The sequence below is a fragment of the Saccostrea cucullata genome, unplaced genomic scaffold (assembly GCF_032062105.1).
Source record: "Saccostrea cucullata isolate Sc308-1 unplaced genomic scaffold, CSIRO_AGI_Scuc_v1 ctg16789, whole genome shotgun sequence".
Lineage (NCBI taxonomy): Eukaryota > Metazoa > Mollusca > Bivalvia > Ostreida > Ostreidae > Saccostrea > Saccostrea cuccullata.
The window spans coordinates 1,118-12,185 of NW_026940573.1; the positions used below are offsets into that span (position 1 = coordinate 1,118).

Sequence of the window (11,068 nt, forward strand, 5' to 3'; positions counted from 1 at the left end):
CAATTTTGGAAGAGACACTCTTGCTCAACATAACTATGTACTTAGTTAGTTTACTTAATACCCAAGAGCAGAGAAGAAGATTTTCAAAGAAATAATTCATTTTCACTATATACTCTATATAGCCCCGCCCTAGCACAAAAACCCCTGACCCTGGGGCCATGAATTTCACAATTTTGGTAGAGGACTCAATGCTCATTACATTCATGCCAACAGTTTGCCTGCTTGATCTCCAGGAGTAAAGAAGAAGATTTTTAAAGATTGCAATAATTTTGGTGGTTTTGGCCCCACCCCTCAGGCCCCAGGGGGGCGGGGACCATAAAATTCATAATTTTTGTTCCCCATCACCCATAAATGCTGTATACCAAATTTGGTTGAAATTGGTTCAGTGGTTTCAGAGAAGAAGCTGAAAATGTTCAAATGTTAACACACGACGGACGACGACGGACAAAAACAGATAGCAATAGGTCACCTGAGTTACTCAGGTGACCTAAAAATCTGATATGTAGCTAAATTTTATAAATTTTAAAATAAGAATGAAATCTGTATTTGAAATTATATCTTGGTGTACCTACCCACATCTACACAAACATCACTTAAATTTATGCATGCATGTATCTGAGATTCACTTAGCTTGCTTAATAAAATTGCAGTAAGTATTTAAATCCTTCAAAATACAGAGATTTTTAACATGAATTTCCGACAACCAAAATACATTTTAGATGCATTGCTGGTAAACTCCCCCCAAAATCTATTGCCTTAAACAACTTGAAAAAATTCTTGACCAGACCCATTGTACACACATCAATCAATAGAGCTGGAACACACACAAACCACTGCTTCAACTTCTTAGCTCCCTGATTCTTCATATAGTATCATGTTTCCTCTCTACTCAGGTCCAAAGGTCATCTGACCTGGTCCCCCTTTCTTCATATAACGTCTAAAACTCTTGTATCTGGCGCTCTCAGCTAGTTTTGCTTTCATTTCTTCTTCTTTTTCTTTTTTCCATACCTATCACATGAAATAATACAATGAATGATATAAGAAATACATGTATTATATTATACAAGTTAGAATAAACATTGCTTCAAATTTCTTCTTTGACTTTGTGACTTTGACTTTTACAACACAGCTAAGTTCATTCAAGTACCGGTAATAAGTTTAATTGCCAAGAAATACAGTTTTTTTAAAGATACATGTACCACTTTATCTTGTAATCTTCAGTTTGATTAGATTAACAAAGGTATGATCTCTCTTCTCAAATTTCAGTGTGAGGCAAGATAAACTAATAAAGTTCTGATACTGTATAGGGGGAAAATAACTCGCGGTGTTAATATTCGCTATATTCACGGTGATAATAAATCCGCGAATTCAAGAAACAGTGAATAATTTTTCAATAATCTCCACGTTTTATTTGGAAATTTGAGAATAAACTACGATAGGTTTAAATACATGTACCACAGTACATGGTCATTTCAGTAATTACGAGTAGTGCTTCGCATTCAATTATATTAATTAGCACGCTTACATCAACAGATAATTACCTGTATTTGATAAAATCCTTTTTAATAGCCAACGCTACATGTTTCATCAATCAAAACACGTGGGCCTTGAGTTTTGATTACCCGTGCGTAACTAATGTTACCACGCACGGTGTATTTGTTACCTGCATTATCATGCATATTATAGTTTTTATCGACATTTTGATTTTAAAAAAATCATTCAAATAACTATCGAACTTACTGAAGATTTGGAAGGATATTATTTCTTACATTACCTACATTAACACATTTATTACCGTCCAGTGGTTTTTTTTCGCCGCGTTGTTTTAAAAATCTTGTACATGCACTCATTGTAACAGCATACAGAAAAGTCATTTGACGTTTATAGTCAAGAATTTTTTATAACTGCACCTGATTTAATTAATCGTCATTATTTATTAAGTCTATTTTGTATTAAACTACGTTGCTGTTCCTGAAATAAAGACATAACGCTGATAAATATCGTTAACATGTAGCTATGGTATGGATTAAACGGATAAAGACATGGGAGGTAACTTCTTTAACATAAGAATTCCGCGAATTCAAGAAACCGCGATCCTGTCCGATGAGAGAAAACCGTGAAAATTACAACCCGTGAAATTAATCCCCTATACAGTATTACTTTTTCTTTACTCTACAAAAATTATTCAGTAGTATTCATGAAGCTGATTTCTTACGTCAAACTTTTCCCTTTTCCAGAGTTCTTTCCTCATGTATTCATCTATATCTTCCTCTTTAGCTAACTGTAAAAAAGGCAAAAAAAAAAAATTAAAGCAATAAAATCACAGCTGTGCATACAAGAATTCACAGGGTCTAAGCCCCATTCTACATTTTCAAGGTATGTGTATATAGTGTATGATTATCTAGCACATCTGTACTCATATACTCATGTATTCATTCTTTCAGTTCCAAAACTGATTTGTTGGTTTAAAAACTTTTTAAAAAATTGTACAAATATGTACATGCATAAACATCATGCAACACAGTTCATGATCATAAAAAAAAATCATTACAAAATTAAACTTCTATTTTGTCTTAATATTTTCTGATAAATTGACTTGATTTGTTAAAAATAAAAAAAAAATATTTGTAGTATACAGTGATTGTTGATACATGTACTGTATATTGTGTGCAGATTAGGTCTAATGGTGACAGAACTAGAGAACGTAACAAATACTCAGTACAAGAGTCTCTTTCTGCGAAACAAGGTGGACTTTATAGTATATGTAAATAAAATGCTGTTAGATTGAGAAGGAAAGTCACATCATAAATTGTGAATCTATAATATTGTACCAGAATGAAAATACACTATATAGTGTTGTTTTTTTTTTATGTTGTAAAAGGACCTGTGTTTGCTTGTTAAGAATCACAAATGCATACAGTATATTATGCATCTATTTATAATTAACTTTCATGCAAACACTTAAATTTTAATATCATTATGATATTATACTGTACATACATGTACATACATGTAGCAGCATTGAACCAAATGATAATTCATGCAGTCAGACTTGACCATGTGCATTAGATTCATGCAAAAATAAAATACATAGAGAGAGAACTTGAAAACTGTACATATACATTGTAATACTGTTTATTTCCTATGTAGCTTGTAACACAAGCTTTGATTGGTTACAAAGTTGGGTGTAAATATCCATGCACCAGACTTGAGCCGGGTGTAAATAAAATGTGATGTCACAATGCATACATTCTCTATGATAAAAACCAAATAACATGACATCACGATGCATTGTAGTATGTAGTTATCTAATCGATAGATTGAGACATACTCTGATGTTTATAAAGCATTTTTATGGGTACAAAGGAAATAAATTTGTTATCCAGGTCCAATCAAGGGTGTACAGGGATTTACCCCGGGTTGTATTTCATAACCCTTTGGCCTTCAGTCTCAAGGTGTATGGAATAAAACCCGGGGTATCCCCATACACCCTTGATTGAACCTGAATAACTCATAATATCTGGTATTCTCTGCAGATGGAAGTTCAGTTTTAAAACAGGTTTTTCGGGGGCATGGGGGGATAATGATTCAGGACAAAGAATTAAAGAATTTCCTCAATACTGTGAAATCATTTTAATTTTGGAGGGTCAATGTCCGTGGGCAAGCAAAATTTTGTTGGAGGTGTAATTCTATGTGTTTCTCAATTATACTGTAGATGAATCAATATACATGTGTATTGACAAAATACATGTAAATGTTCATGTATATCGATATGTAATTTCATGGATAAAGTGATCCTTGAAATCCATGAAGATTGTTCCCCCATGATCAACAATGACTCCACAGTATTTCTGAAATGATCAAGTTACAACTCCATGTACCTAAGTCAATAAATCCAACATATTGGAGATAAGTCACTTTTTCGAACATATTTCAAGCAAAATAGAAACAAGAAGTGAAGAAGCAATCTTTGATAATCCATGACATGCTTTGTTAGTAAATAAAACTTGAAGACAGAAAATTTTGCATATTATATTTGGTGGGTACTCTTTGCATTAAGCATACTTGTTAAATTCAGCTGGTTAAATCTACGAACTACTGAAGGACATAAAAAATACATTGTAAATGTTAGAACATAAAAGTATCCCTGGTGACATCCATCTTAAATAATAAAACCGGCACAATGGATTGGCATGCTGACATACTTACTGGGAATAAAACAGGGCTGGCCTACACGTCATAAGGATAAAAGATGTGATCATTATATATAGATCATCAGAACAATATGACATTAATTTCATCAATATATTATAAGCTGAAAATGCAACATGCTGCACTCATTTTTCCATGCATATGAATGTAAAGTGAGTATATTATAGGAAAATGATTTTAAATATTGATTTGAAGAGCTCTATGTTTCTATTATTATCTGAATGTCCCCGACTAGTTGTTCAAGGTTTGATTTGTTTCCAATATTAAGGAGTTCTAATACAATTTGCAATAGAATGAGAGCAGCTGTTAGTAGCCATTGACATTGGATGCCCCTATTAAAATAGTTTGACTCACTCTGTATGTTACTTCAAATCATTCAACTTTACTTCATTGTGAATTCATGTACATTGTATATAACCATATATTAGAATTAAAAAACATTAGTTCAAGAAAGCAATTCAGTAAAATATGAAAATACAGTTAAAAAGAGTTAAGCATTTAATACTGTCTAAATAATTTTTAAAGAAAAACCCAACATTTCCTATGTTTTAGTAATTCTGTCCAAATAAATTTTATAGTATTCGTAAATCTCTCAGTTTCCTAAAATTCCTGGATACCTACCTCCCATTGAGAGCGGCTGGCCTTTAGGTATTTCTTTATGAGATATGTTTTTTCCTCCTCTCCGTACTCCTCCCGACAAATCCAGAATTTCCAGGCCCACCGACACCACCATATAATGTACTGGACTAGGTAGTACGGACTCAGTATCAGCTGAATCCACAACACGTCCTTAATGTTTGGTTTACTGTATCCCCCTCTGTTGATGGAAATGTTCATTTTTCAGTCATCTTTAAATGACAATCTAGCATCAGCTTTAGAATTTACAATGTTCAAAAATTTAACATAAAAAAATTTGAATTTAAAAGAAATGGAATTCTTCTCTTTAAACTTAGAGCATTTCTGTATCTTTTGATATAAGTTAAATCTTGATGAGGTATAAATTGTACTGATTCAGAAGCATTCAGAACAAATTATTCAATGAGTATTCCTAAGAAATCATCCCATTCAAACCTGATGTCCATTTTCTCTTCTATCACTTTTTTGATGATTTCTTCTTCTTCGTTTCTTATTTCTTCCTGCAACCAATATTTTGTATATCTTTATAAAACATACAAGAATCTACATGAATTCCATCATACATAAACTCTAAACAGTGAGAAATAGATAGGATAGACTTCCTTTTTCATGTGCCAGTACAAGTATTCTTTTTTTTAAATTTCAAATACAGAATTTTCACCAGTGAGAAAATTTAGTGATCTATACACCAAACATGGGCAAAATTTGACAAATGTAAAATTTTGACAATGAAAATTTGATTTAAAAAAGAGAATGTTCGGTCAATTTCAAACTGATCTCCATGAAATATGGAGATAACCAAGTGTAATCAAGCTAAAATGTCTATTGAACTCTGGAGCAGAGCAAACACGGGCCTATAAAACATCAGATGTGGGATCAGGTGCCATGGAGGAGTAAGCATCCTATGTCAACCAGTCACACCTGTCCTGCTCTCCATGTCATGATTAGAAAATTGGAAATTCTGCAGACGATTCTTTGACAGTGTTAATAATGAAAAACTTCAGTTAACATTTATGTGCTTTTACCTTGCTCCTCTTGTCTTTGCGATCTTTCTTTGTACTTATAAGACCCTCGGACTTGGCTATACCAATGGCCTGGATTCTGTACTTGGGTTCCTTGCACAAGTAATTTATGGCTGTTTGATAATTATTCCAGGAACCCCAGTACTGTAACACAACCATTTTATCATGAAAATCAGAAATATGTGTTGGTTGACATTTCCACCTGCGAAAACAACTGAGACTACTAGTAAATGTACACATGTGACATAAATAAAATATAAAAATTGTGACATAATTTGTATGAAATTATTTATTTTATATACATGTACATATTAGGTCATTAAAAAAGTTTAAATAAGCAACTACATGTACATGTATCTTTTAATGGGAAAGGTTACCTACATGTACATATATGAGATATCATGATAAGGTTTACCTGGATGACAGATATAATGGTTAGAGACACCGCTATAACTATCCTGATGTCAACTTTAGGAGCATATCTCCTGTAATATCTGTAGTAATTAGCCAAGTGTTCATCTACAAAAGCAAACAAAAAAGAAATATATATCAGAAATCGTTTACGACTGACAACTTTCATATTACATTACTTTTATGTTGAAAGATCAAGATTCTATCAATTTTTGTGTAGCTGAGGACTCTATCACTTAAGAATTCTATGTCATTTCATTTGTTCAGATTGCATCATTTATCCTTCCTCAATTAAGATGGTAGGTTATCAAGACTGACTGGCTTGTTGGTCAGAACTAAAGATTCACGCATCAGATCTAATTTAATGTTTCATCGCATATGAATTTGAGTTAAATCCCAAATTTGAAATATTGTGAAATCCATATGAATATAAAGACCACATGGGACATGTACTCAACAATTCACATATTTGTTACACTATTAAAATCATGAAAAATCAGTGTTTAGCTAATGAATGACTTTGCCTTGATTTATGATCATCCAGACTTATTACACAACTTACCTGGATTGTCTAACATGTAGTTATAATCTGATCTCTGTTCATCATCCTTCAGAATCTGCATAAAACAAGAGGAAGATCAATCAAGTGATATACAAGTTATCCTAGAAGACTCACCTATACTATCATTGTAAACCTGCACTATATTTGTACTCTTTAACTTTGTTGGAAAACATCATTGTTTATTTTGATTTCAGTGCAATATTAAAGATAATATCCTTCTGTTTTTAAGTTAAGGACAAAATAAGAATTCAAAAATAAAAGTAAAATGATATCTCATGCAGAATGAAGTATCAGTAGTATCTTGGATTGGAGATCCAATTTGGAAACACATATATGTATATTTACGTACATGTACTACTAAACAGCAAATATATTTACATGTGTACCATGGATATTGATCTACTGTAAAGTGTAGAAGTAAATATATAGCGAGTGATTTTTTTCTCTTTTGTCACCTTAGGTTTCATGTGCATTAAATTTTATTGTTTCGATAGCAATCTGATTAAAATACAGATCTCTACATAACGCAAAGTGCTGCACTTTGTGTAATGCAGAGATCTGTATTTTAGTGAGATTGTTTCGATAATAGCCCTATTCAATATAATTATATATTCATTCAAAATTTTGTGTGGGATTTAATTTAAATTTTGTTGATAATTGTTTACAAGGCCATCCTTAAAAAAATGTTTGTTTGGAATTGCCGCCTGGGGGTTTTCAGACACAGGAGGGAGGGAGGGAAATTATTTTTTTTTTTACAAATTGAAGCTAATTAATAGACATTAAAAATCGCAATGAACAGTGGTGATTTTCGTTAATTTCCCTCTTCCTTTTATTTGATTACTGGGGTAATATCATTTTTGTCTAAAATATACACAGAACAGTACTCAAGTATCAATCTTTCTTCGATGTTAGATTTGCTTATCTATTAAGAGTCAAATTTCAGCGTCAAACTTTTTCTTTATTTTAAAAATCTTTTTAAAACAATTTCTTTACAAATCTTTTTAAAAAAATTTCATTAGTGTATTTCATAGCATTTCTCTTTGCAATTTAGCCCTTCTTTTAGACAACCCTTACAAAGAGTGCGAACCACACAAAATTTCTTAAGAATAGTTGGGATGTTTTGTGGAAAAACGGGAGGGGGTGCTTGGTATGTTCTAGAGTGTTCGCCATGAATCAGTTTTAACATTCGGTTTCAAAGACTTCAAAGATTCATACTGACAGACAACATTTTTCCTTTTGTATTTGGGAGTAAACATTTCTGACCCATGTAATTTTTTAACTGGGAACTGAACGATCATTTTTAATTTCAACATGACGGACTTATCCTATCAAGTTCAAAGGGCAGTTTATTACTAGTAGCTCTTTTCAGGTATCAGTGTATCATTCCATTTAATTTTTTATTCACCTTTTATTTTTATGAAGATGCATAAATGTTCTGGTCTTCAATGCTTGAATGTTTTCACATCCACTGATCCAACTTAGTCTGACATTTTGGCGGCTTTCATTTTGTCAAATCGCCACCTATATTCCCTATATCATAAATACAATGAATAAAGCGTTTTATTGACTGGTGTTGTTAAACTTATGCGAGCTCAAACCTGACTTTAAAAAGCTATTTCGAAGAACGAACTAACTTGTAAAAAGCGATGTCGGACATAAGACGGTAAAAAAAATATTTTCAATATTTTGCCAATAAATTTTTTTAAGCGGGGGGTATTTCAATGAGGCGGCAGGCAATTCCAAACAAACTATAATTTTATTTTGGCCCAACGAAATAAAGATGATAAACAAAATTTAAATTCCAAATAAATACTACTGCTTTTACAGTCTTCATGAACTTGTCCATACCTCGTATGCATTTGCTATTTTCTGGAACATCTCTGTATGTTCTTTCTTCTTTTCCTGTCATTGTAAAAAGACAAATATCAATTATATGAAAAATAAATAAATGATTCTGTTCTTAAAAAAAAGAAAGTCCCGGTTTTCAAAATTTCATTTTGCCACAAATACATTCAACAACTCTGCCGCATGATAAGTTGAATACAAACCTCTGTCTTGGCAGCCATATCTGGATGCCATTTCCTTGCGAGTTTTCTGTAATTTTTGGTAATCTCACTCTACAAACAAAAAATTATATCATATTACACAAATAAATGCAACTCAAGAACATATGAATGAAATACAACTTTTGCTAATATTCTTTAACACTTGAAAATCACCGTCTGACTTATCAAAAGAAGAACTATAATTAATGTAAAAATAAACTGTACTTATAAAAAATTCACTGATGTATATGATGTCAAATTATACTTTATAGGGGTTAATTATCCATCATATGTTTTAAAGACGACATATTTCTAAGATAAATTACTTACTTTTGAAGCTTCTCTTGTGACACCCAAAACTATGAAGAGACAAAAGGCATATGTTATAATTATACAAATTATTGGATTAGACTAGAGGAATTTGAAGTTAATAAATCACGCATCTTCAATGATGAAATATAATATTAATATATTTATTTGTTTTATTTTATCATCAGATATCTTAACATTTATAACTCTCTTTTAATACTAACATAATTAGCAAAGAGAAAGGAATGAAACAAAATTAAATGAGGATTATTCCATAAAAAATTATCATGGGGTATCTATTAAATGTTTATATTTTATTGCTACATAACGTACATGAAAGTTAATCAAACTAATGAGGATAATTGTATCTTAAAAATTTTGAAAATGTGGTCTATAGCACACGTCAACAAGTCAATCACATACAGTACCAGGCCACAGGTGGGCAGATTGAAATTTCGCCGATTGGGTTGTAATTAACAAAAAATCTTTCAATCAATCAATTGTTTCATCGTTACTTACTTTCATAACAGTTCTCCAACACCACAATATAAACCATCTAGAAATCCATATCTAGGGAGAAACCAGCAACAGAAGGAAAATTATCAATTTGGTTTCACAGATGTGTGCCATGTTGTCGTTTTATTTACATTAATTCGAAGAAATGACGAAACGAAAATATAGACGTAGCCGAACCCGATGCAATATTGTCAATGTCATTTTTTGCTGTGTATTTTTATTTATCTTTATTTATTAATTTTATTTATCTATTTATACATTTATTTATTCATGCATTTATTTATTTATGCATTCATTTAATTTCTTATTTACTGATCTATTCATGCATTCATTTATTTATTTGTTTATTCAAATATCTATAACGTCACCTTTTCCTTTTCTTTAGGCAAGGGAATGAATTTGAACTTGTCAAAATTAAGGCTTGCCAAACATGCAATGTGTATTTTTATTATACATGTATATCCGCTTTCTGGTGTATGAAAATTTAACGGAGTCATTGATCCCAAAACTTCTAAATATGGATTTCAGACTTTAAATTATTAATATAAACAATTGTGATCAACTACCTTTTGAAAAGATACAGCATTTGATATTTAAAGATATTTTGGGTGTACAGAGAAAAGCTTCAAATTTAGCCATTAAATATCATGAGTAGGAACAGTCCCTATTTGTTGCAAAGCTATCATCTCAATGTTTAAATACTATAAGAGACTAAAAAATGTTAAGAATAAAAATAGCACTAGAAATCAAATTCTTATTGCTGCTTCCTTAGAAGATGACAACTTATATAGTAATGGTGTAAAGGATAATTGGCAAAGTCAGATTGATAAATTAAAAAAGAAACTTAACCTTCCATCATTAGATATAACTGGTAACACATTCAGCAGCTGCTTGAAGAATTTTACATAAAAAATGTTAATTTGCAACTCCAGAACATTGAATTCTCCAAATTTGGTAAATTATTATTTTTCAGTCAAATTAGAAAGAATTATGAATTACAAGACTACTTAAAATATCTAATAAATAAAGCTATACGTTCTAAATTAACAAAACTGAGAATTTCTGCACATCCTTTGGAAATTGAAGTAGGCAGATATTCAAAGCCTTGTATCCCAAAAGAATCGCGTTTTTGTCACTATTGTAAAACTGTTGTAGAAAGTGAAATACATTTCATATATGACTGTCCCTTATATATAGATTTGCGAAAAAAGTACTGTTCTTTGAACATCTGTAATTTAAACGATAACATATTGAAAGAAAATCATTGTAAAGTAGTATGTTATCCTGATAATGCAGTTCATTCTAGAAGGCTGTGTGAATTTTTATATGAATGTTTTGAATTGCGTTCCAAAAAT

The 11,068-nt window shown here is 31.3% G+C and overlaps 1 pseudogene; it reads right to left on the minus strand.

The window, feature by feature from the left end:
• Positions 1-343: 343 nt before the first annotated feature.
• Positions 344-9,827, minus strand: LOC134255633 (dnaJ homolog subfamily C member 25 homolog; annotated as a pseudogene).
• Positions 9,828-11,068: the final 1,241 nt, after the last annotated feature.